We start from the raw sequence: 26,225 nt of genomic DNA on the forward strand, positions 1-26,225 counted from the left end.
TTTTTGGCCATTTTTCTTTGGCGGAAAGATTACGATCTCACCAGCAAGTTGATACTCAGCGTTTCCCCGCGTATATCAAGCAAATTTCCATTCTGGTCCGTCAGTTTGAAATTTATCCTCGACAATAATCGATTGTGACATCGCAGATAAAACGGATTTACTGGCTCTTTTATTATCAAAAAGCCCGGAGATGCGCTAGGTGAAAACGAATATAAGATAAATCCCTGCTGCACCTGCTCTGACACAGACGCATCTGCGTTGTAGCTACCTTCAACGACATCCGCGTGAAGATAAATCGCGATAACCTCCGTTATGTTAACGATACCTGGCGAGATATGCCGCCCTTGCCCGGCAGGATCATTATTATGTTTGAGAATCGATTCTGATTGTATTTTTATAGTCCACGCGGCATGTAATTTCGGAAATAAATCATCGATGGTATCAGTGACGGATTTTCTCATTTTATCAACATCATAATCGGGAAATTTGAAATTTGGTAGCGTTTCCTCGGTTAATCCAAATACTCTCATGAATTTTTGTTTTTCTCCTGAATTTCTGATCAACGTGAAGCTGCTAATAGGAAGAACATAATCGGCAATTGATATATCGTCGATTATCGCCCGAATGAACATGTTGTGATAATATTCAACATCATTCGCGAGTTGATTTAAAATCTTCACGCGTCCGATAATTTCGCTGCATGAACCTGATTTATTTAAGATGCATTCATGAAAGGATTCCCGCAATAAATTTAAATGTAATTTATGTTCTTGATTAAATTCGTTGATGGTTCTTCTTATCGAGATGCCTTCTATGGGGAATATTTGCCTGTTAATGTTAGTAGCGTCGAAGATTTTCACGCCGGGGGGAATTTTGGGAAGAACCAACCACGAGAGAATTTTTTCGTCCCTAAAAGTAAAAGCGAACATTAACATGTTAAATTTGTGGATGTTCACGAGGCTGATGGCAGTGTGGATTAGAGATTTGTGTCTGATAGTTCCGTACCATCCTTCGTCGGTGATAAAATCTGATTTTTTTGGCTCCGGTAGCTCTGGAGGAGCTTCTTCGTGCCAACCTTGAATAATAAAATCAGATTTTTCTGGTTTTGCCAGAGGTGCGATTTCAGGCCAACCTAGCACTGTCCTGATCGATGATTGGTAAATATCAACGATATATGGTGATTTTACCTCGATTATCGACGACAGCGTTGGTTCGTGTGCTAATATTTTTATTCCTGGCTTAGCATCGCCGGTTATATTTGATATTCTACCGATGAGTTCCTTATCGATTTGCTCAATTTCGTAACTGCCTGTTGGTATGCCAACGACGATCCAATCGGGAGTTCCATCGGGTTTGTTTTTATTGGCAAAAACAAGCGAATTATTCGATGATAATCTACCGAATGATTTCGACCTAACATTGGGCCAGCTATTATAGACGCGTAATTGTGACAGCGCAATTTCCTTGACGCTAATTGGTTTTGGAAAATCGATACTAAATTCTGGCCTGGTTGAGCTTGCCGATATCAGTGTTGTTATCGGCGGTGTCGTGTTTGTCACGATTTGAGCTAGTTCCGACATTATTGATATTCATTTGTTCAATCTCAGAGTAGATATTTACCATCATGGAAAATTCGAGATCGGATATAACTTCGTCGTTGAGACTCTCAGAAAGCAGCGATGATAATTTCGAATACGCCTCGTTGACTTGGGATAGTTTACTCGTGTACAGAGATAATTTTTCGTTTGTGCATGAGGATATTTTTTTGCGATAATATTGAGAACACCGGCGATTGTCGTTGTCGACGAGATTATTATCGTTGCTATGATCGGCGCGATTGTTGTTACCGCAGATAAGATTATACCTGCGCCGGCAATTATTGCGCTTACCGCGTACACAGCAACATCGATGGCAACTAATCTGCGCTGATATTTTTTATTTTTGTTTGATATTCGTCGAGGAGCTTTTTTAGCGAATCCTTCCATGAACGCGCCTGATTGTATCGGTAGTCCGATGCAGTCATTTATTAGTTAACTTGCCCAATCAATTGATTGTGGAAGTTCGGATAAATATTCGAAAATTACAATATATTCAACTGTCATCTGAAACGTTCTATCTGGCGGTTCTAATGTAAACGTTTCTGTATAGTTTTCGTATATCGGAAGAATTAAAAACCCGGGATGATACTCATAAGAGTCACGAATTCTGGGTTTTACTTTGAATCTTACCGGGGAGATAAAATATATTCTATATACACCAGCAATCGAAAAAGTAAAACTAAATGTGTTATTCTCGGGAAACCATCTGTTTTTTTGTTTCATTAACACAAATGGCACATAACAATCAATTTTTTCTGTTTCTACCTCCGATGGTATAATAATACGCGCTAGTTTTTTAAGATTCACTGACGATATTTTTGTGCTAATATCGCTAATTTTTGTAGCTGCGTCATTAAGTTTCGTGTTAAAATCTCGAATTTCTCCGTCGTACACCGATATGTCGATCTTTTGACGCGCCAATTCACGTACCACGTTAATATCATCGTTGATTTTAGTAATATCCTCATTAATTTTTTTTGTTTTCTCGCTGAGATCGTCGTGTGATGTTTTATCGACCTTTTGACGCGTCAATTCACGTACCACGTTAATATCCTCGCTAATTTTGGCAATATCCTCGTTGATTTTTTTTGTTTTCTCGTCGAGGTCGTCATGTAATGTTTTATCGCTTTTCTGACTCATTACGATATTTATTTCGGTAATATCGGCGAGAATATTAGTAATATCCTCGTTGATTTTTCTCACTTTATCGCTGAGAACATCGTGCGATGCTTGATCGACTTTTTTCTTTGCTAGCTCGTTTGCGGTGGTGGAGATATTATCGACGGATGTTTTTATATCCTCGTCAACTTTTTAATAAGTTTACCTAAGGTATCGTCAAGTTTTTTAAGATCGTTATTTAGCCTGTTAAGTCTCTTTGTCAATCTGTCCTGAAGATCGTCGTGTAATGCTTTATCGGCCTTTAGAAGCAACGTTGCTGATAATTCGCTATCTCTTCGTTCCACATCTGCGATATCGGCCTTCAGGGGCAACTTCGCTACAAGATCGGCGATATCAGCGATGGATTTTGATACCGAATCTGACAGGCTAGTAAATTGATTAATGCGATCGTTATATTCGTCTCGCTTGATTATATCAGTTATTTTGACGTTGCTTGTTTGTAATCTTCCTTCGCGGCTCTGAAAAACAGCAACTTCGCCAGGATCTACCTCTGACAGCGATAGAAGATTATTAATATCATCCCTGGTTGCGAACTTTGATAGATCGACGTCAGTTACTTCTGCTTCCTTCTTCCTGTAGGTAGATCTACCGTAAATGTCAACCATGATATTTATCTACGGCATATTCAAATACGATTCTATGATACGGATCGGATGATTTTGAAATCGCATCGAGAACGTTAATTGATTCAGGACCGCATATCGGTGGATCCATTAACGTCTGCATCGGAAGTGTCGAGTACCAAATTGGAATATTTAACTTTGACACGTAATCGATAAATTCTTTTGGTGGAGCTAGTCCGTACGAGTCAAAGTAAACAACTTCGCGAGGATTAATCGCGTAGGCGACCCAATGTGTGCCAGGACCGGTATTTGAATCGAGATTTATTATTCCTGTCTCGGTGGAATTTGGTTTTTCTGGTAGTTGATCCCGCATAAATACGCCTCTGAAAAATTTTTTTTTTTTTTTTTTGCTTCGTTGAATAAATCTAAATTTGAATAGGGCGCGCTAATCTTAGGCCGGATCCGTACGGGGGGCGTCTTAGATAAAGGCCGCTTCCCTTTTTTTTACCATATCGCCCTCCCATTACTTTGTGTACTAGTTTGTCGCCTACAGCTCCGGCCGCACCTAATCCTATCGCTTTTGCAATTGCCGGAAGAGCCCCGGATAATAATCCAGGAATAGCAGCTAGGAAAAGGAAAATTCCGCCCGTTTTGACCATGTCTCTGATGGCACCTATACTAAGATTCACATGAACGCCAGAATTCGCTGATTTGGCTTTGGTGAAACGTTCACGTTGACTCTTAGTTAGCGACAGTTTGTTAGGCCCACCCTGAATTTGATCATTTTTCAGGGTTAATTTCACACCGCATCGCTTTGCTGTTGCTGTTTGGAGTTTTTTCATCTGACCCGGGGTCAGAGTTACGCTGACGTGTTCGTATGGCATATTAATAATCGTTTAATCTAAATTTAGAAAAATCTAGGTTTTGTTACATTTTCTCGACAGGTGCATCGATGACTCTCATTCTGCCGCTGATACCTTCCAGGATCATTGTTCTATCGCTGAGAATTACCGCGATTGCTTTGTGATTTAATCCACCTGTGTTAATTCTGGCTTTGAAATGGATATCGACAACGGATTGTTTTACCAAATCAAGATGCTCCAGGGAAAAGTAGTAGATAGGATAGTGAGTATTAAAATCCAACTGTGATATTTGCAATCCGGTATCGATATTTTGATCACGACCCATAAAACACAACAAGCGGTGATACGCACGAGCCGTCGAATGATTTTCAAAATCAATTGATATTTCCTCGGATGGTTCTTGTTGGCCATTTACTCTCAACGACACATTTGTTGCTCCAATGTGATCAAATATCATGTGACTATATAATTGATGATATCTACTGGTACGCAAAAAAGCGATAAAGATATGCCTAGGTGCAGAGGTACCCTGCTGCGATGCAATACGCCAGGTAAAATCACCATTAATATTGATAGTTGTGGAATCTGTTGTTGTTGTCAGCCAAGACATAACAGATTTACCGCCCTGGTTCATGAATGACAATAATTTTTCTTCCTCGATTATTGATGGAGTTATCGCTGGCATCCACAAAGTAAATTTAAGTAATTTTACCATACCGTTATTATTCGCGGCATCATTCGGACCTATCACGCCAGTAGCGTAATCGACAGCACCTTCTCGCCAGATAGCATCGTTGCTATTTTCCTTTCTGACAAACGTAACGGTGTGTTTTGCTCCGTAGATAATTTTCCTGAAATGTCTGCAAAATCCGAATATATGGGATAACGGAATAGCACAAGAGAATCTTCTGCGATCTGGTGTTAGCATAGACTTTCGCGTGGCAAATCCGAGATTATAATCAGGATAAGGTTTAATGATCATATCTTCGATAGCAGCGGGAGCAGCAGGAGCGGCGCGATCGTTGGGTCGTCTGATATCGAATTGTCTACTTTCGGGACGATTAGAATTATCCTTGGCAAACATCATACTAGGGCCAGCTGATCTAGTAAAATCATCCGAGTATCTAGCTAGACCTATAATCATCGTTGCTAAGTCAGTATCATTGGTAATTGACTCAATTTCTCTTCCGTCAATCATGTAAGTGGCACTCTTGAATAATGCCATAATACCGTTGTTAACAAATCCGACCCTAAAATCTGCTGCATAGGCGGTATTATCTGCTTTAACAACTTCCCCGACAACTTCGATATATGCCTCAGATGGAAGAAAATATCTTGTCGTATCGTGAACTTGAATTTCCAAGCGATTAGGTGTATTTGGTTCAACTGCGTCGTACGAGAAATACTGGAAATCACGCACGGAGGTGTCCTTGCCTACAGGCTCGTCCATGTCGAACACTTCGTTTGACACTTGTGCGAACATTTATTATTAAGAATTATCGTCTAAAACGAAGACCGCTACCCGCGAAACTTGTATTTGCAACTTCCTGTGCTAGCTCATTTATTTTTTTTATTTGCTGCGTCGTTTATAGCTTTACTGACATCGGCGGACATTTCGCTGGTGCTAGGTAATTTGACAGGCTGCTTTTTTTTACGCATTAAATTTGATATTTTGCTTTTGACAACATTGAAGCCTTTACTGGCCAAATTACCAACGCCAGAGATGACAGTCTCGCCAATTTTTCCTATTGCTTTTGATGCAATTTGCTTAGCTGCGGGTCCGATTTTAGGGACTACTCTTGTAACGAAACTTTTCACGATGTCGCCGAATCCGTTACCGTGAATATATTTATATACGGGCAATCGAGAGTTAGCTATGCGGACCTGTCTAGGTCTGCGTTGATGTTTGTGAACTATCATGTTATCTAAATGCGATTGTTTTAATCGATGAGTTCATCAACGAGCTCCTTGTAAATATAGGAATTAATAACACCGCCGCGAAATAATCGCTGGCAAATATCTGAGGCCTCGTTGATTATTTCAGAAGAATTGTTTCCAGCTCGCTTTCCTCCTATTAATATTTCAAGGCGAGATACGTCGTTGACGACGCTGTCAGGGCAAACGGTATATCCGCTTCCTATTTTAGGATCTTGCGGTGGTGGCGTGCTTAGTCTAGGATCTTGCGGTGGTGGCGTGCTTTTTCTAGGATATGATGATCTTCTTGTAATTATTTCTTTATATTCATCGACCTCCTTTTTAAAATTTGAATATCCGATATCGAGTACATTCATCGGTTTTCTTAAACTACCAAAATAAATTAACTGCGGCCATGTTCCTGGTCCAAATGAGTCAATAAATTTTTTTTTCACGTATGTTCTTATATTCGCTGGAGTATAATTCGCGGCGACGTCTAACCTTTCACCTTCATCTTTGAGATTATCGATATTGTCTTTCCTCAAATAATAATCGGCAGATTTACTATAATCAACTTTTTCTCTTAAACGAGATGCAATTTCTTCCTCGGGTAATGCTCGAACTCTCTCATCCCCAGGTGGTTTGTAATCGCTTGGTTGAAATATTGGTTCCTGGTCGCTCTTATCTTTTTTCGGTTTTTTCTTTTTTTCCTGAGGTTGACTTCTTTCTTTTGGTCTGGCCCCTAATTCCTGTGGTTGAATATCTTCTTCCAGTTCCTGTGGTTGAATATCTTCTTCCTGTGGTTGAAATTCAAACTCCTGTGGTTGAATTTCTTCTTCCACTTCCTGTGGTTGAATATCTTCTTTTGGTTTTGCTTTTCTTTTTCGTGGAGATTTAGGTATTTTTAGCAATTCCGCCTGTTCCTTATTGTAATTTTGTGTTTCCTGTGCAGCCCTAAGAAATCTTCTGTAATATGGATCCGTTTCTCTCACCTGTGATCTTCCCGAGTAAACTTTATATAACATATTATACCAAATTTTACGGTTTGCGTATCTTTTTTTCCCTTCATTAGTCAGATATCCTCCTCGACCACTAAAATAATCTTCCGCAAATTTACCAAATTGATCTATATTATACAACGTTGAGAGCGGCTGTGATATTATTTGCCATCCCTCCTCGGTAAAATTTCCTCTTATGTCATCGGGATCAAACGGTTTTCCTCCTCCAGGTTTTCTTCCTCCAGGTTTTCCTTTTTTTATTTTAAAACCAATTGCTCCTGCTGGTTGTGCTTGACCACGTTGTTGTGCTAGTATTGCTAGTCGTTCCGGTAATACTCGTGAATGTTCCTCGATTCCTCTCAACACAGGAAGAATTCCACGTTTCTTGATATCTGGATCTTTTATGTCACCAAAAAAGACTTTTTCGGTTGTTTCGGTAACTGGCTTTAACCATTTTGACGATAACTCGGTGATTCCAAATTCTGTGTCTTCGTGAGCACGAACTTTTTTCTTGAATAATTCTTTTATTAGAATAAGTTTCTTTAGTGCCGCTAATTGCTCTCGCGCTAATCTAGCGGAATGAGGCTCTCCAACTGTGCTAGTTTTCCGACTCATATTATTTTCAAGTATATTATTTTAATGCGACGTAAAATGGACAAAAGCAGCCCCACCATGCAACAAAAAAAATAACACAAAAAATTATTCCCTGATTATTTATTTTCCTGTCCTGGACGCTATATTTACTAACACACACGGCGCGACCACCCGATGCACTTGGTCTGAAATGCATGAAAATTAGCTTCCGTAGAAGGCTTTATTTCTGCTTTCTGAGGCTTCTACGGAGAAAGTTCTCGTAGGAAGGTTTATTTTGGTCTGGAACTCTGGTCTGTTAAACTTCCCTGCTGCTCCTTGCCGATCCAAAATTACGCTCCCTGGCGGGTCACGGTAACCTTGGGAAAGAGATCATCTTTATCTTGGGGCATTGTTTAGACATAAAACACATGGCCCCGGTAATTATATTTGTCTTAATGCCTGGTCCTAGCAAACTTGACACCGTGCAACGTTTGGTTAAATAATGACAACAGAAGAAATCAAACATTATAGTGACATACAAATATGAAGAAGGTTTGATGCCATTCAAATAAGTACATTAAATGAGATTTTGTACATCGATCAAGTGCATAATGCATGTGGACGCATACGTGAGTCAGCAACAGGACGGAAAAGTCGCAGGTAATCGACGTAATATTTATACATATTTTCATGCAATGTAACTTGTGTTTAGATACTAAAAATAGACTAGATAGAACAGTATACCGTTACTGAAATAAAAAAAATTTGAAGTTGTATAACAATTCAACGGCGCATAGGGCAAATTCTACATGCCCATGTCACACGAAATCTAGATACATAATGAAGGCGGGCGCAACCGTCCTATTATATCTCTCCGATCCGACAAGTGATCCACACTCACGATCCAGGAATGGGCGTCAGACATATTCTACACCCCAAGCACAAACGTCCTCCACGTGCATAATACAGCAGGGCGTATCGAGCCTATTGTAGATCCCTGAGCAGCTGGGGGCAGCGGGCCTGTTCTATATGTCCAGGTATAGGCGTCTTCCACGTGGAATAATGCAGAAGATGCATCGGACCTACTCTATGTCCCCGAGCCCATACGATTTCTACGTGCATAATGTAGGTGGGCTCATTTGACCTGTTTCATATCACTGATCCCACAAGTCTTCCACACGCATGGTGCAGGAAATACACATCGGACCTATCCTACGTACCTTCTCATGCCCTGCACGACTTCTACTTACATCATGCAAGAGGGAATACTGGGCCTTTTCAACATCACATAGTCTGTATGTTTTTCTTACACATAATGCTGGAGGGCACATTGAAGTTAGTATACATGCTCGAGCAAAGCTTCAGATAGTAATTACAAATGAAGCGCTCGAGAATTTGATACCATCGGACCAGCCAGAATCAGCAACCGTGTTGTATCCTTGGGCATGGTACTTTACCCAAATTGACTCGGATCTAAATAGCCCCCATGTGTTGCTGTGCCGTAAAGCAACACACCAAGTTCAAAGATTTTACTGACTTTTGATTTTCAAGATACGAACTTTCTTACACTTCTGTTTCTGTAACGGATAATTTGTCCCTTGATTTAGAGGATTTATAAAAATGTTGTTACTACTTTACCCTTTATATGACTTGTTAAGTCCTCTCTCTCTCTTTCTCTCTCTCTCTCTCTCTCTCTCTCTCTCTCTCTCTCTCTCTCTCTCTCTCTCTCTCTCTCGTCTGTTATTCCTAATATTCTAAAAACACTTTTCAATGAAATAATTAGAGAAAATCTTTATTGCTGTTTGATCGAGGAATCTGATGTGACACTCCAGTGGTACGGCATTATCTCACAACAATTGGTTTCGTTGTTGTTGTTCTTGGTAGTGGTGGTGGTGGTTTGCTTGTTTGTTTGTTTGTTTTTACTCTGGGCCATTTAACTTGTTTTGTTGACACACTGGAAATTGTATTATTCTGTGTGTCTACATATGCATACATTCCTGCGTTTAGCTGATACTACTGTTGAACAAACTTTTACACTATTCAATAAACAGTAATCAAACTTAAGATAATTACGAGTAGTCCAAAACGTCTATTCAATCCTGGGGTAGGTGCACATAATATAGGGACGCCGGAACATGGCTGGGGTAGCTAATTGAAAATCAAAAAAGGTCGTACTACTCAACTACAAATTCTCTTCCGGCATTTGACCTTGTTTTGCATAGAAAATATCACAGTTATGGAACATATCTTTCCCGTCCAATCTGAGAAATATATGTATTGGTATAGTCGCAAAGTTTGGTACTATTCATAAAGATCGATCAGTTAACTATTTATTTACTGCAGAATAGTCGGCTTGTCTGGTTAGGTTATTTAAAGCTAAAGATAAAGAAGCCTTCAGGTTTAGTAAAACTACGAAACTCAGGACTTTGAATCTGATATATAAACAGTTAAACCCGAGTATCCTGTATGTACTAGAAGTTTTCATGGATATATTTATTAAAGTGTGGCACCCTGTGTTATCGACAATTTCAGTTTTTAAAGCATCATTTATGTTATGTCAATACCCTCCACTCAAAGTTAAATTCCCTCTTGATCAAGCCTTAGTTTGGTGGATTTAGTAAATATTGATATTTACGGCAAGGGTCAGTTGTATAAACTCATCGGTCTGGGATAAAGACAACTACTGTGTATGGAAGTAAATATGTATAGTCGTCAAATGAATTTATTGATTTCAATGATAGTTTGTGTTAAGTTTGTCATAGGTCGACATTATTCAAGAAAGTACATATGTCCTTAATGAAGATCAGTATACAATACGAACAAGGGGAAATACACAATAAACAGAGCGTTTAACCCGTGGTAACACACTTGGATTCTGAAATGCTTGGAGTCAAATTGCTTACTTTGTTATTTTTCGAAATGTTTTGCTAACTTTGTTATTTTTCGAAATGTTTTGCTAACTTTTAAAATTGCATATATCTTTTTCTCATCACTGATCTTCTTACACTTTATTTCCGCAATAACAGTGCCGTATATAAACTATGATGAAATTTATATCACATACTGAAAATCGTATCTTCTCTGTTAATAAACGATTTTGCAAGACAGTACAATGCGCGTTGTGAGAGAGAGAGAGAGAGAGAGAGAGAGAGAGAGAGAGAGAGAGAGAGAGAGAAAACGGGGGGTGGGGGTGGGGGAGAATGATATTAATGTCCTGATTTAACTGTATAGAATCATGAGTCATCTATGCCATTTAAAGAAACCATTGCCGTAATGTGATGTTTCGAATGCCCCAAGAAATTGTTAGGTACAATTAGTACTTTTTCTAAAATATCTTAATTCTATTGAATAAATGCAGAACAACGCATAAAAAACTCGTGCTCTATTTTCAACAAAATGAGAACATTTATGGTACAAAAATGATACCAGACAAATAACTCCTTGACAATAATCTAGATTAATGACGCAAGTGACATTGAACGCCTCGGTCATCAACCGTCTAGATCAATAACACATGGGACAAAATCACTACCTGTATCAAGTTTTGTATCTTGCCTCAGTCGGCAGAGTTCTAAACTAAGAAACAATGCGTGTATTGCCATGAACATCAAAGTTTCCAACATTGTTATGCTAGTATCTCGTGTTACTTTGAATATGCCGAATTTACTCGTACGTGGATAATCAAATTTAGATCAATTAAACACATTGTCCACACTGAGATATCAAGCATCGGTGTTCGTCGTCCACGTCTCTGCGGTCTACAGTGTACTTATTGTCATAGCAGTCCAGGACTGGTTGTGTTTCTTGAAAACATTACCAGACAGCGACTTGAATGACGACAGTGGCCGGAGCAACGTTATCAAACGCTATCACCGCTGTTACATGTACCTTAAAAGTACAAATTTGTCATCATTCGGTACGTTTTTTGATATCATGTTATTATATTTCGTTGTGTATATTATGCGTCAATTCGACGAAGCAATTTCTTACATTGGTGTTTTACTTTCAGTGCATGTTGTCTGTTTCTTATTTTATAACATTGTGTACGCATACAATATGTCACAAGCGGCAGTTAAACGTTCAACGCTACCGTTACGTGTAAAATGTCGTATATGCCTGATCATCAAAAAAAATGCAGTGTCTTGACAGATAATGGTCCTAAACATCGTTCGCTGGGACTAAACTAGTTACTATTGACATTGGCATGTACTTTATCATTTTAAATGAGAAACCAGGCAATTTTGTACATACGTACGTATTAATCCAATGTTGGCCGGTGGGTCAACCGATTTCAGTCGCAATCTGGTACACAAGATCTGACGTCACCACTGTAAATAGAAACCATCACAACGCTATGTCTGATGCGATAAGTGAGTATATGATACACTATTCTCATTTTGCGTTTTATATTCGATTTTATGCAGTACACTGCCTATCATGTATTATTGTTGTTTTTTTCTTTAAATGCACAAATGATGTAAATTATTTTCACAAGTCCTTGCCGTATGCTCGCCAGTCAATAAGGAAGTCAGAAAGAGAGGGGCCTGTCTTCTGCCAATGTTCGCCCTTCAAAGTAATGCTGCGCACTAACTGATCACCAATATTCACCCGAGTGTTATTTTTGTTTAATACATGCATTTATTTCTCAGAGCCGCTTTAAGAAGCGAGCCTAGCTCTCTTCATTCGCTCTTGAATCGCTTTTTCTGCCAAGTGCTAATGTTATTGTTATGTGATTAGTCATTAAAGGAATTCGTTCAATGACTTCAGCGACGGAATTGTTTGTACCTTTTATTTATAAACTAAATATTTGAACGTCGTTTAAGCATAACATATTGCTTTTTTTCAAGGAACGATAAATATCAGATATTTGTTTTAATAAATCATGTTTCCCTTCCAAACTTTAGTTATGTTGGAAGAATTGTGAGATTTATGAAAAAAGGCGGCATTGGAACATTACTATTTTTCCAGTTTTGCTTAGCTCGGTATATATTACACAGATAGGGAGTTTTTATCTTGTGGAGTTTTGTTCTATGGAATATTCGGACCTAGTGGGTATTGTCCACTGGGCTTTTGTCATAGAATTCTAAATAAAACGGTAGGATGTGTAAAATGTTCTTGTTTAAAATCTCTGGTGGACATAAAGTTCTTTGAGAGCAATGGATTTTCTTAATACGAAACCAAACATACCAAGACAGTTTCCATCATAAAAAGACAGTTTCCATCAAAGCAGGATGATTCTAGTCAAAAAAAGGTTGCACGTTTAGGTTTCTGTAAACAAAATGTTCATTGTGCATCATACGTGTTGTGCAACTTAGATTCTTTCAAAGAATACTCATTTTCGTTTTACATCTTGTGAGACTGTAATAGAGAGCCGTTGTTTGCATTTATAGTTTGACCATGGTCTACCGTCCTAAGAAAATCCATGTTACTACATATATCATCAGTGAACAATTTTGGAGTAAGTAGTGTAAAGAACTGTACAAAGACTAACCGATGTGCATGCAATAGTGACATGCTGACGTGAAACTAGTGTAATTTTGAGAGTGCTGCTAATTTGGAAAAGGTTGTTCGAATGATATTATCTGTCATTTAAACAACCTCAGAACATATTTCAATGAGTTATAAACTCGTTTCATGAACTTTGCAACTCCTAAATGTATTTAGGTGCTTGCTTTATTCTTACTTTGTAATAACAGTTTTGATTCAGTGTTCTCACATAAAGACACTCCTTTGAAAAACAAAACACTGACAGCATAGTTCGATCTTCTGCCTATAAGCCTCATTTCGGGATCAGTCGATTATGGCAATAATTAATTGAGGAAGACATGTTGCATAGTGAATAACCTCAGATTCTTCCTTCCGATGCTATTTCCGACAAACAACAAATTTTCACTCGATATTACATCTTTCTGACAAAGTATGAGCGTTTATCAGTGTTATTTTTGCAAGTTACCTAATTCCAAATACAGTTATGGATACACAGTTCCATAAATGGTAATCATTGCCTCCAAGTCTATTGTTTTATCGCAACAATAGCAACAACATAGCTTTTTCTTAGAAGCTGAGTGTGAAACATTATTATTTCTTTTTAATAACCCGACCTTTATGTTCTTCTAAGGTATGAGAATTATGCATTGTTTAACACCCACAAGCACTCCCCCCACACCCATACACCCCATATATATATATATATATATATATATATATATATATATATATATATATATATATATATATATATATATATATATATATATAATCTGTGTGTGTAGAAGAGTCAGTTTTGCAGCAAATGCTTTCTGGGGTTTCGCTTGGCTGATATAATGTTTTTATTTTTTGTAGAAGACCATGAGAAGAGCAGAAGTATTATAATCAGCAAATTAGATGTCAATTGATGACATCGAATGTTTGGAGGAGGTTCAATTTACCACATAACAAATGAATGCCAGTTTAAACAATGCCAACTAGGTATGTTGTTTTACACTGCGAAAAGCACACTAACTTTCTAATGCGTATTTCATCCGTTTTCTTAGATTGAAAATTATTGTATATTAATGTTTGATGGTCTTTATGTCCGGAAGGATTTTGGTTTTTCTAACCCATTTATTAAAAAATGATCCGATATATTTTTGATATTAGGGGACATCAAAAGCAATCCGTGCGTAATGAACTTCATAACCATCGAATTAGTTAAACGTAAAAATGAGTTATGCAATGGCATTCACTCATAAGTGTATCATAGGTACAACGGATTATCGATAGTTCCATGCATGATCGATATATACATTTCCGAACACGTCGTGTGTGTAACATTACATATTTGTTTCTGTTCGTTTCGGAAACTGTGCTCTCGAGCAAAATCTTTTATAAACAAAGAACCAGTTATCAAATAGCATAGGATGCTCGCGCCATCTTGGAATATCTTGGGTGTGGCGGATGAATTCATATGTCGTTGTACCTTTTATCTCAAGCAAATTGACTCCAATGACATAACAGTAAACGTTCAAACATGCAGCTAAATATTCATAAAAGCCAATAATTGTTAGGCCTTTAGATACTTTCTAATGTTTGTGGTAATTACGGTATCAAAAAAGAAAACATAGTTCTGCCCATAATCTACATGGAAATAAGGACACCGTTTACCTTTTGGATGAAATAAAGGTAGGTTTGTTATTCTTCCAATATATCATGACACTTAATTCAAGAAGTCTGTTCATCTTACAGATTATGTCGACATTATTTGATGTAGTGGATAAAATGACGATGGTTTTATCATCTAGATCGGCACCCATTTTAAACAATATAATAAACTTCAGTCAACAATATATTTGCCTCAAATAAATCGGCAAAAGATTTTGTAGAATTTAAAATGTCTATGTATGATATTATTCTGTTATATTTTCATGGAATGTCCTAATGTTGAGCTTACGGTATACTTCAAACAACGTGTCTACATAGTGAAACAGGTCTGTTTATTTATACCGCTTTGTAAATTCATGTTTTCAGCATTTACGTGCATGCAAAGTAGTATAGTTGTTGGCGACAAAGTTTGACATTAGTCCTTTATAAATTGCTTAAAAGAACGAACTTGTCATACAAGTATGAGTTATACTGCGATCCATTACATTATTTGGAGAACGTCGTCTTTAAAATTTGCCTCCTCAAGTGTTTTAACCTCTTACTGTGGTGTAGTGTGTGTTTTATTTCATTTATTTGTAACTATGAGGAACAATATATATGTCCCCAAGATGTCGCTCCGGGAAAGAGGTAAGAACCAAATACTACTGGTATTAAAATATCTACTATTAATAATAAGAAAAAGAATTAGTCATCATCATCATCATCATCATCATCCTGTAGTAGGTTTATATGGCTCTATGTCATATTTTGCATTTCGATATGTAGTGAGATCTAAATGTTCTTTCATGATACTTAAAAAATATACACGTGTCCACTTTAATAATGTAAGAGATTTGGCATGAACTTCCGACTCAAGAACACTGCGTTGATTCCACAGGAAACAAAGACAGCAAACAAACAAAAACTTGTTAGATTGAGCACCACGAGAGTCTTTGCCAAAAGGGAAACATCTGCTTGATGTACACTGTATTATTCGTGTACGGCACGTAGATATCTCCCTGTTGTATAAGGAAAGTTCCAAGGAATGTGCATCATGAAGAACACCGTCTGAATCCTAAGTATGAGTGCAGGATGCCTTCTCGTCTACAAATACTTAAACATTTTTTTTGCCTAAGTCAGATGTTAGGCACAACCTGGTTGCGCAATCTCGGCAACCTTACCGATGACAATTTTAACATATTCAGCTGTAATGTGGTGTTAATATATAGCATAAAAAGTGCTTGTAATGGTTTTGTCGCATTTGTTGAATATTGCATAGGGTTATAACCTTTGACAATTAGTTTGTCATCTTAACCTTTGCTGTTAATTTAGCCCTTATAGCTCTTTAACCAATGCACTTAATTGAATGCCACTATGAAAGTAAATCAATTGCCTACTGTAGATAGATGTGCCTTGAATGTGTTGTCTTCTCTTATGTTTCAGTTTATAAAACAAGCAAACAACGCTTAATACAAGGAAAATACTTGGCATGCACCAATTAATCCCTGGCCATTATATTTTGGTTGGGGCTCATTTTTATGTCAGGGAAAGTAAAGCTTCTCAAGTATACGTAGTCATCTCGAACTATTAATCTGATATAATTATGTATATTCTCTCTAGCCGTAAAGGTAACACGTTAGTAGTGGGTCGAGAAACAAAATCGACTCTTGATTCTTGTTCGTAGGGATATAATTCTTGAGAGTAATTAGTGGATCATTTTGCGAGGACTATTGGCGTTCGTTGGTCAATTCTTTAATAAGTAATGGTTCCAATCACATTCTGCAGATCTTAAATCCTTTATTCAGTATATGTAATTGTTAATAATACCAAGACCTAGCAAGAAGACAATGACCTCAGTATTTACTTTCTTCAATTAGAAAAGTAACAAATTGGGATTCGATGATTCGTAAAATTAAGTCGTGGTTTTAGAGACATGTTTTTATTAGACTTGCCAACAGAGATAGCAGAAATCATAATTGTGAAGTTATAACTATATATAACGTTTCAAAACTTCCACTATGAAACACTATAATCTCACTTTTGGCACGTCATAGAATAAAGAAGAATACCAAAGTAGCTTGTATCTTTTCTGGAACAATGTCACACTCAACTAATGATTTTCAATGGTGTAAAAGTTCACTACCCCAAATTTATGTATTCGACCCAGAGAGCGTAAAGTTTATTCGCTGGCACAGTTCTATATGTCTGTCTGTCTGTCTGTCTCTCTCTCTCTCTCTCTCTCTCTCTCTCTCTCTCTCTCTATATATATATATATATATATATATATATATATATATATATATATATATATATATATATAAGTTACAAATCGCATGACCAAATAATAGTCATTTCAAAGGCACTGGATCAAAAATAATCTCTTTAGTCAAGGAAGTAATCAATATGGCCAATATTACTTAGGGTCATGTGTATTTAATCTGATGAGACAACATTCGATAAGATGCGAATATATCTGAAACAGCATCTAACAAAGCGGGGCTACAACAAAGATTTAATAGTAGAACTATACATACCGTACTGACCCCTACAATACAAGGGAAAGAAAACGTAACATTAACGCCCTTCATCCTCACATTCCACCCAGTTAACCCAAATGTAGGTCGTATCATTTTAAACCCTCGGTCAATCATTGAATCTTGTAAACCGATTAAATTGATCTTTCGACACAAACCAGTAGCAGCATTTCTCAAACCTCAAACTTTGAGAGACATGTTAGTCATGGCAAATTCAAAGTCACTTTCAGATCAAAGAACAAATGGGAAATCGATGCTTTGTGGAAACAAACGATGTAAGACGTGCCAACACATGAAAGGAACAAAAGCATTTTCCAGGAGAAATAAATTATGTTTACAACCATACCATAATATGCAACACAGAAAATGTCATCTACCCCATACCATCTAAGTTATGCAGCTTCCAATATCTTGGCGAAACACAGAAATTAAATATTATAACGAATCTACACACATCAGAACGGCAAACTAATAGAGTGGAAAGGAGTGTAGTGGCCGGAGCATTTCTCTTCTCAAGGTCATTTTTTTAAATGACGTAATCCTGATTGGGATCACCAATACTCAAACCCAGCCGCTTATATCAGGAAAATTCCAAACGGCCATTTATCAATGTATAGGTATCAAGTTGTGTGCGTGTGTATGTCTTTTTAACTTAGTTTTGCAAATTGCTACGATGTCTGTAGTGTGACAATTTATGGCGATGTCTAGCACTGCGGCATTATGCCGCAGACATATAACATCATATCTCTCCCAGTCAAATTACCTGACACCAAGCAGAGCAGTCAGAACACTAACCTCACGATGCTGACGGCCAAGCAAAGCAGCTGATAGCACCACTTTTATTAAACTTTGGTGTAACTCGGCCGAGGTCCATCCCCGCCACCTCAGAGACGGACATTGTAACCAATGAGGTTATAAGTAACATAGCACTTACGGGATACCAATACTACATTTTCCTGCCATTTGTAACTTTCTGAAACACATTGTCTTAACTATAATTTTAATGTAAAACCGTCAAAAATCTAATTTATAAATTTATTAAAATCCTTATTTCAAACTATTAAATATCACGAACTCAATGGTGCAATTTTGCGTAAGAAAAAAGATTCATGCAATTTTTACCGTACAGCCGGCTTAGCAACATAGTAGATCCAGGTTGAAATATCATATCTCGGATATACAATTTTGCAGGCGGCGCAAATAGTTAAGTGCTGACATACAAACGCCTTTAATTGGGATCCGTTGGTCTAGCCTCTCTTGCCTTGCTAGCACTAACACGTAACAGCACTCAGAATCGTTCAACTTTTATTTTATAATTAACTGTACCTGTCTTACAGCGCTTTTTAAACTTTGCATATAACTCTCCGTTTGTGTTTTGTTATATTTTCATTTGTTATATGTGTCTTCATGGCTTTGTGACCATGAAAAAGTAATCGGAATATTTGAAAAGAGCGTGTGTGTGCGTGTGTTTCACAAAGGAGCAAGTGTCAGTACAAAAATCACATACTGGTACTAGCAGCTACCTCACTTGGCACTCAGCATTACGAGGTTAGTGTTAGGACTGGCCGGTCTGGTGTCAGAATAATGTGACTCGGTGGAACATGATGCTACGTGTCTGTGTCATGATGCTCCAGTGCCATATCAAGTCACATGGCAAACATCGTAGCGATATCACTGAAATTTTTTGAAGTTACTTTAAAAATCCAAACAAAATCGCATACATTAAACACAGTATTGTGTTAAGGACCTAAGTCATTGGCATGTAATTGGTGATGAGATGACAGAGCAGGTACTTTGCTCGATTGTAATGATCTTTCAACATATATCGTTTTCGAATTTTACTGGCTTATTCCACAAATATTTCCTTCTGAGTTCATCCGTCAATATCTTCAACGTGTAGAATAATATACATCGTTTAAATTTAAATTTAAATTTACGATGCGGTTATTCAAGGTAGATATGTCTGGTTTTCACATCATTAAAGTGCGAAACGTCAACATTCTGTGTTTTGCTTTAGGACGAAGGGAAAACCTAGAAAATCTTAAAAACGAGTATAAATGTGTTGTTGGTGTTGTTCTTGTGTTTAATTCCATATGCATCTGAATGGTTTATGTTTCTTCATTTATAAGCGACGTAAACTTTAGGGGTAGGATACATCCACCCGGAAAGATGGTTACTATGTGATTTTGTTATAAATTCATTTGTTATGATCATACTTTTCAATCTTTAGCATTATAATTTGAGACGCTATATGTACACAATTTAATAGCAACGCTGTTATGATCAAACAAAGTTTAACCTTGTTAATGATTCAGCCCACGTTTCCAGTTTTGCCACAAATTAGATGATGTAACAGAGTACAAAACTTATAATTCCAACTGGCAACGTTTGTTATAAAGTTAGCTTCAAACCACCCAACATAATTCAGACGATCTGCAAAAACAACGTCTAAATAGAAACCAATATTTTATTCGTGAGGTACGTTTTATCCCCATTTTATCATTTTTTAGAGCTATTGTAAATATTGTTTCAAAGCAGTTGTAATAAACGTGTGTATCATATAATTAGTAATTAAAAATTAAAGCGAAGAAATGTGATCAGGGAGATAAACAAACGAATTTGGGTTAGTAGGTACGTTTACCTTAATACACATTCCTTTTATAGTTTACTTACCAATTTACAGCTTTTACACGTGCTGGTGGTATGACCCTATTCAGTTTCAATTCAAATCTGCCATTATTCGTACCTCCTGGGTGTATGAACCTTTTCAGTTCTAATGCAATTCTGCTATGTTTCGCAAATGCTGGGGATTTGACCATATTTTGTTCCAATACAAATCTGATATTCTTGTGCTCAAATTGCTCATTAGTTTGAAGCACAATAAGTGTACTAAACAATGCTGAAATAGCGAAGTCGACAGTCTTGTTGCTATGATGGAATCCAAAGCAAATGTCGCATATACGATAAATGAAGTAATGCAAATAAAGGAATCAACTATTTTGTTTTCAGCACAACATGGTCTGACAAAGGCAATACTTTAACTGATAACAATTACATTAAATAATATATAAAGGAAACTATTTGTGGAGTTAGTACACATATATATTTTAACAGTACGTGTCAGATACTAAAAGAGCAATAATGAGACAAATATTTTGGCGCTTAATCAAACAAAAGAATAAATCATAGATCAATAAAGTACATATTTAGAAGAACCATTGACCCAGGTTGTATATCCGGTGTATGTCACTGGAGAGTGAGTGAGAAAAGATCTTTGTCAAACCTTTCAAAATAAAACGAACATAACATCGAGGTATTACTATCAGTATATTCTGAAGCGCAAATATTTGACGAAACGGTGTATTCTATACATGAACCTGAATGTAACATATTATCAAGAATATTCTTAAAAACCATCGAACAAAATGTTTAACGAGTCAAGGGGGCTTGCACATCACACAAAATGGAATAATCACATAAAGAAAGTTGCATGTTGATTCCTTTTACTGAGAATATAAAATAACATAATTCAGTCATAAAAATCCTTCTTATTAAAACATATAAATACCTGCATTAAAAGATGATTTAGCTTCTGTAATTAATTTGTTTTACATCAGTTCAAAGGAATACAGTAAACTCGATCAAAATACGAGCTGTGGATCTGAAGGTTTTAAATACAAAGTGATGTTATGCTAAGAAAGAGAAAAGGAACATGAAAAGAATTCAATGAAATATTGATAAGTTAAGGACTGTATTTATTTATGTATTAAGTTATTTATTTATACAGTTATTTAGTCAATAATTTTTCTTTTCGCTGTCTAACAACCTATTAATTTTTGCTAACATTCCAGTATATTTCACTTGTTTGAGAAATAAAACGTATTCACTGATGCATTCCTGGCGTTTCAGAAGGGACTCTATATGGTATTTAGGAGTTAACGTAATTCATGTTACAAGAGTTAATTGACACAATGACAAAAAATATACCGACGCTTTATATCACGTCATTTACAGTGTTGTGATATATATATATATATATATATATATATATATATATATATATATATATATATATATATATATATATATATATATATATGCTTCGGGTAGATGGGACTCATAAACCTTGGATGGTAGCTCATCCAGGAGAAGGAAAACTCCGATTCCAAACCTCTGCTGCCTTGTGGCTGTACCCACTCATGGGAAAGGCTAAGGGAGTAAACCCCGACAGAAAATCCGGAGATGGAGTCTCTAAGGCGGTATGACATTGACTTCAACGTCATTCCGGCAAATCCTGCGACGCCGTTGGTGCCAAGCTGTATCGGCATTCGTCGTTCCCTTGGGCACACCAGCTGCGTGGAGAGGGGGGATCTGCTGTATGGGCAACAGCTGATTCTCCATACCACCCTGCCCAGGCTTCAAAGCTCCAATGGAGAGGACACTCCAGCGTCGTCGTACGGCGTCGGCACAACACGAGAAGTAGCCGTTTACCGGTTCTAAGTCAAAGCTCGATTGGCGTAGAGCTTGGCGCCAGGGGTTACTTCTGACGGTGGGAGAGATCACCAGGTCTCTCTGGACAGCTACCGCCCGCCTCAAGCTGGGCAGCCCCCAGTCAGTTAGGTGCTTCCCGCCATGGCCTGCCTGCTTCACTGGGTGCGTGGAGCTTAGAGAACCATCTCGACAAGTGGGCCACAAAACTCTGCACCAGAAAAGACTAAAAGAAGAAATAAAAAGACTCCAACTCTTCGTTTTGCAACCTGGAACATCAGGACCATGTATCCTGGATTGACCACTGACCTACAGCAGATCGACGATGCACGGAAGACTGCCGTCATTGACAGAGAACTCTCCCGACTGAACATCGACATTGCCTGCCTCCAGGAGACCCAACTGGCTGACAGCCGCACCATCAGGGAAGCCAATTACACATTCTTTTGGCAGGGGAAGCCCTTGGATGAACCTAGGCAGCATGGTGTAGGCTTTGCCGTCAAGAACACGCTAATCGCCTTCATTGAACCTCCATCATTAGGAGAGAATCCTTGCCCTCCGGCTGTCAACATCCTTAGGCCCGGTCAACATCTTCAGTGTGTACGCCCCAACCCTCTGCTCCACCTACGAGGAGAAAGACAAGTTTTATGAGGCTCTGGATCAGGCAATATCCAGTATCCCCAACAATGAAAGCCTTTACTTACTAGGAGACTTCAATGCTAGAGAGGGAACTGACCATGAGGCCTGGTCCACCTGTCTCGGCTTTTACGGAAGGGGCAAGATCAACGAGAATGGTCAGCGACTGCTGGAGATGTGCTGCTCCCACAGCCTATATGTGACCAACACTTTCTTCAAATGCAAGGAGATCCACCAGGTGTCGTGGAGACACCCACGTTCACGCCACTGGCACCAGCTAGACCTCGTCATCACCAGGCGTGCAGAACTGGCCAGTGTCCTCCTTACACGCAGCTACCACAGTGCCGATTGTGACACGGACCATTCCCTCGTGGCCAGCAAGGTGCGAATATTACACAAGAAGCTGCACCACGCCAAGAAGAAGGGTCACCCACGCATCAGCACCTGCTGTGCAAGCAACCCAGAGAAAACACAGCAGTTCATCAGCAAACTGAAGGAAGCCCTCACCAAAGTGACACCTGATGACACCATTGACTCCACGTGGCCCCATATCCGTGACTCTGTGTACAATTCAGCCATCACAGCTTACGGGAAGAGGGAGCGAAAGAATGTCGACTGGTATGAGGCAAACTGGGAGGAGATGGAGCCCGTGACTGAGGCAAAGAGGAAAGCCCTCCTGGCATACAAGGCTGCACCTAGCCCCATAACACTACAAGCCCTCAGGATTGCAAGGAATAACGCCCAGAAGACCGCACGCCGCTGTGCCAACACCTACTGGCTGAACCTTTGTAACAGTATACAGACAGCTGCTGACACCGGGGATACAAGAGGAATGTATGAGGGTATCAAAAAGGCGACAGGCCCCTCCCCCGATATAAGACTTCACCCTCAAGTCTAAGGCGGGCGAAGTCATCACAGACCAGGGGAAACAACTGCAGCGATGGGTTGAGCACTATCTCGAGCTATATGCAACCCAAAACAATGTCACTGGAACTGCCCTGGACGCCATTCCAGACCTGCCTGTCATGGAGGAGCTAGACACACAGCCCACCCTGGAAGAGCTCGGAAAAGCCATCGATTGCCTTGCCTGTGGGAAGGCTCCTGAAAGCGACGGCATTCCGCCTGAAGTCTTCAAGAGCGGAAAACTAGCACTGCTCCAGCCCCTACATACACTCCTCTGCCTTTGCTGGGAACAGGAATACATCCCACAGGACATGCGTGACGCCAACATCGTCACTTTGTACAAAAACAAAGGAGACCGTAGCGACTGCAACAACTACCGGGGCATCTCCCTTCTCAGCATCGTCGGAAAGGCTTTTGCCCGTGTTGCCTTGGCGCGCTTGCAGATCCTAGCCTCCCGCGTCTACCCAGAGTCCCAGTGTGGATTTCTAGCCGGCAGGTCAACTGTAGACATGATCTTCTCACTACGTCAGCTGCAGGAGAAGTGTCGCGAGCAGCAGATGCCCCTCTTCATTCCCTTCATAGACCTGACGAAGGCGTTTGACAAGGTTAGTCGGAGTGGACTCTTCAGACTCCTGCAGAAGATCGGCTGCCCCCGACGTCTGCTTGCTGTCATTATGTCGTTCCACGAGAACATGCATAGCACAGTGTGCTTCAATGGCACAACATCTGAAGCATTCTCAGTCATTAGCGGAGTTTAACAAGGCTGTGTCCTTGCACCGACGCTCTTTGCCATCTTCTTCTCCATGCTTCTCCAGTACGCATTCAAGGACTGCAGCGAGGGAGTGTACATCCATACCAGGGCTTACGGCAAGCTGTTCAACATCGCCCGTCTCCGTGCTAAGACTCAAGTCACAGCGGTACTCATCCGTGAATTGCTCTTTGCCGACGATGCAGCCTTGACATCACACACGGAAGATGGACTTCAGCAGCTGGTATGCCGCCTCTCCCATGGGTGTAAGGAATTTGGATTGACCATCAGTTTGAAGAAAACGAATGTCATGGCACAGGACACAGACTCTGCTTCCTCTGTCTCCATTGATGGGTACAATTTGGAAGTTGTCGAGAACTTCACATACCTCGGGTCCAACATCTCCAGCTCACTCTATATTGATTCTGAGGTGGGCGGCAGGATTGCCAAGGCAGCAGCAGTGATGGCCAGACTTAACCAGAGGGTCTGAAACAACCCCAACAGAGAAGACCAAACTGCGTATCTACCAAGCCCGCGTGCTCAGCTCACTTCTCTACAGCAGCGAAACATGGACCACCTATGCAAGACACGAGAGGAAACTCAACAGCTTCCACCTGAGATGTCTGCGGCGCATTCTGCACATACAGTGGCAGGACAAAGTACCCAACACAGAGGTTCTAGAACGCGCCAACATGAACAGCATGTTCTCCATACTCAGCGAGAGGCGCCTTCGCTGGCTTGGCCACGTCAAGAGAATGGACCCAGGTCGCATTTCCAAGGACCTGTTATATGGGGAGTTAGCAGAAGGTGCACGACCAACTGGACGACCACATCTGCGCTACAAAGATGTTTGCAAGAAGGATATGAAGACAGCAAACATCAATTCAACGACTTGGAGAGCTATGCAAACAACCGTTCCAGCTGGCGTCTACCTGTCAGGCAGGGAGTTCAAAACGCAGAGGAAAAGAGAAGAATAAAACAAGCTGAAAAGAGAGCTAAAAAGAAGGATAAGCAAAAGCGTACCTTGGAGCTACGCCATCATCTCCCGTAGACGGACCGATGCCAAGATATATATATATATATATATATATATATATATATATATATATATATATATATATATATATATATATATATATATAATGATTGAATGATTATGTTGTTGTTGTTGTTGTGGGGTTTAACGCCATTTTTCAGCACAGAATAGGCTATACATGGCAGCCAGTATTAATGGTGGAGAAAGAACCCGGGAAATCCCGGAAAGAACCACCGACCCACGAGAAGCTACTGGCAAGCTTTCTCACATACCCATATTGGCTGAATCCGAGACTCGAACCGGCGCAGACAGAGGTGAGATGGCAATGATCCGTAACAGAGAGCGCATTAGACCACTCGGCCACTCGGGGCCCCAAATGATTATGTTTGGGTATATATCGATGTGTAAATTTTAGCTAATCACTCACAAAGGAAATACGGTCCGATAGACAACCATGAACATTTAATCCTTGTAATTCCAATTTCGTTCTTTCTTTCGTTAAATCCTCTTATTCCATCAACAATGCATTCCAATTTAAATAGCACTTACTTTCCTTTCATTAGCCGCTTACATCGCCTCATAATACATAACCTTTTGAGAATCACACGTACAGTCGCATTTACGTTTATTCAGAAACTTCATACTTTACACATAAGGCAATGGCTACCGGTGATTTCAACACATTTAATTTACTTACAACATTTTTGTTAAATTTTAGTCAGCCCCATCTGATACGTCAGATGACCATGACCTTACATAACAACAGCTGACACGGAAAGAACAAGTGTGCTAGATTAAACTTCCAATCAAACCTTAAGTCATAATGGACTTTATTAATGAACAACATGCGAATATGAACAAGATGATACGATCCCTTGCTAACATAAAGGTAACAATTAATCAGCTTGTGTACAGGAATAATAATGATGAAGACCCATTCAGTGATTTAATGTCAAATGAGATGTAACTGTTGTCAGTCACGTTTATTCGGCAACTTCATACTTTACGTCTTAGGCAGTGGCCTCCCGTGGTGTCAGCATATTTCTTTTCGTAGAAAGGACATTCTTTTTTAA

The sequence above is a fragment of the Sinohyriopsis cumingii genome, chromosome 14 (assembly GCF_028554795.1).
Source record: "Sinohyriopsis cumingii isolate HCF-2022 chromosome 14, ASM2855479v2, whole genome shotgun sequence".
Lineage (NCBI taxonomy): Eukaryota > Metazoa > Mollusca > Bivalvia > Unionida > Unionidae > Sinohyriopsis > Sinohyriopsis cumingii.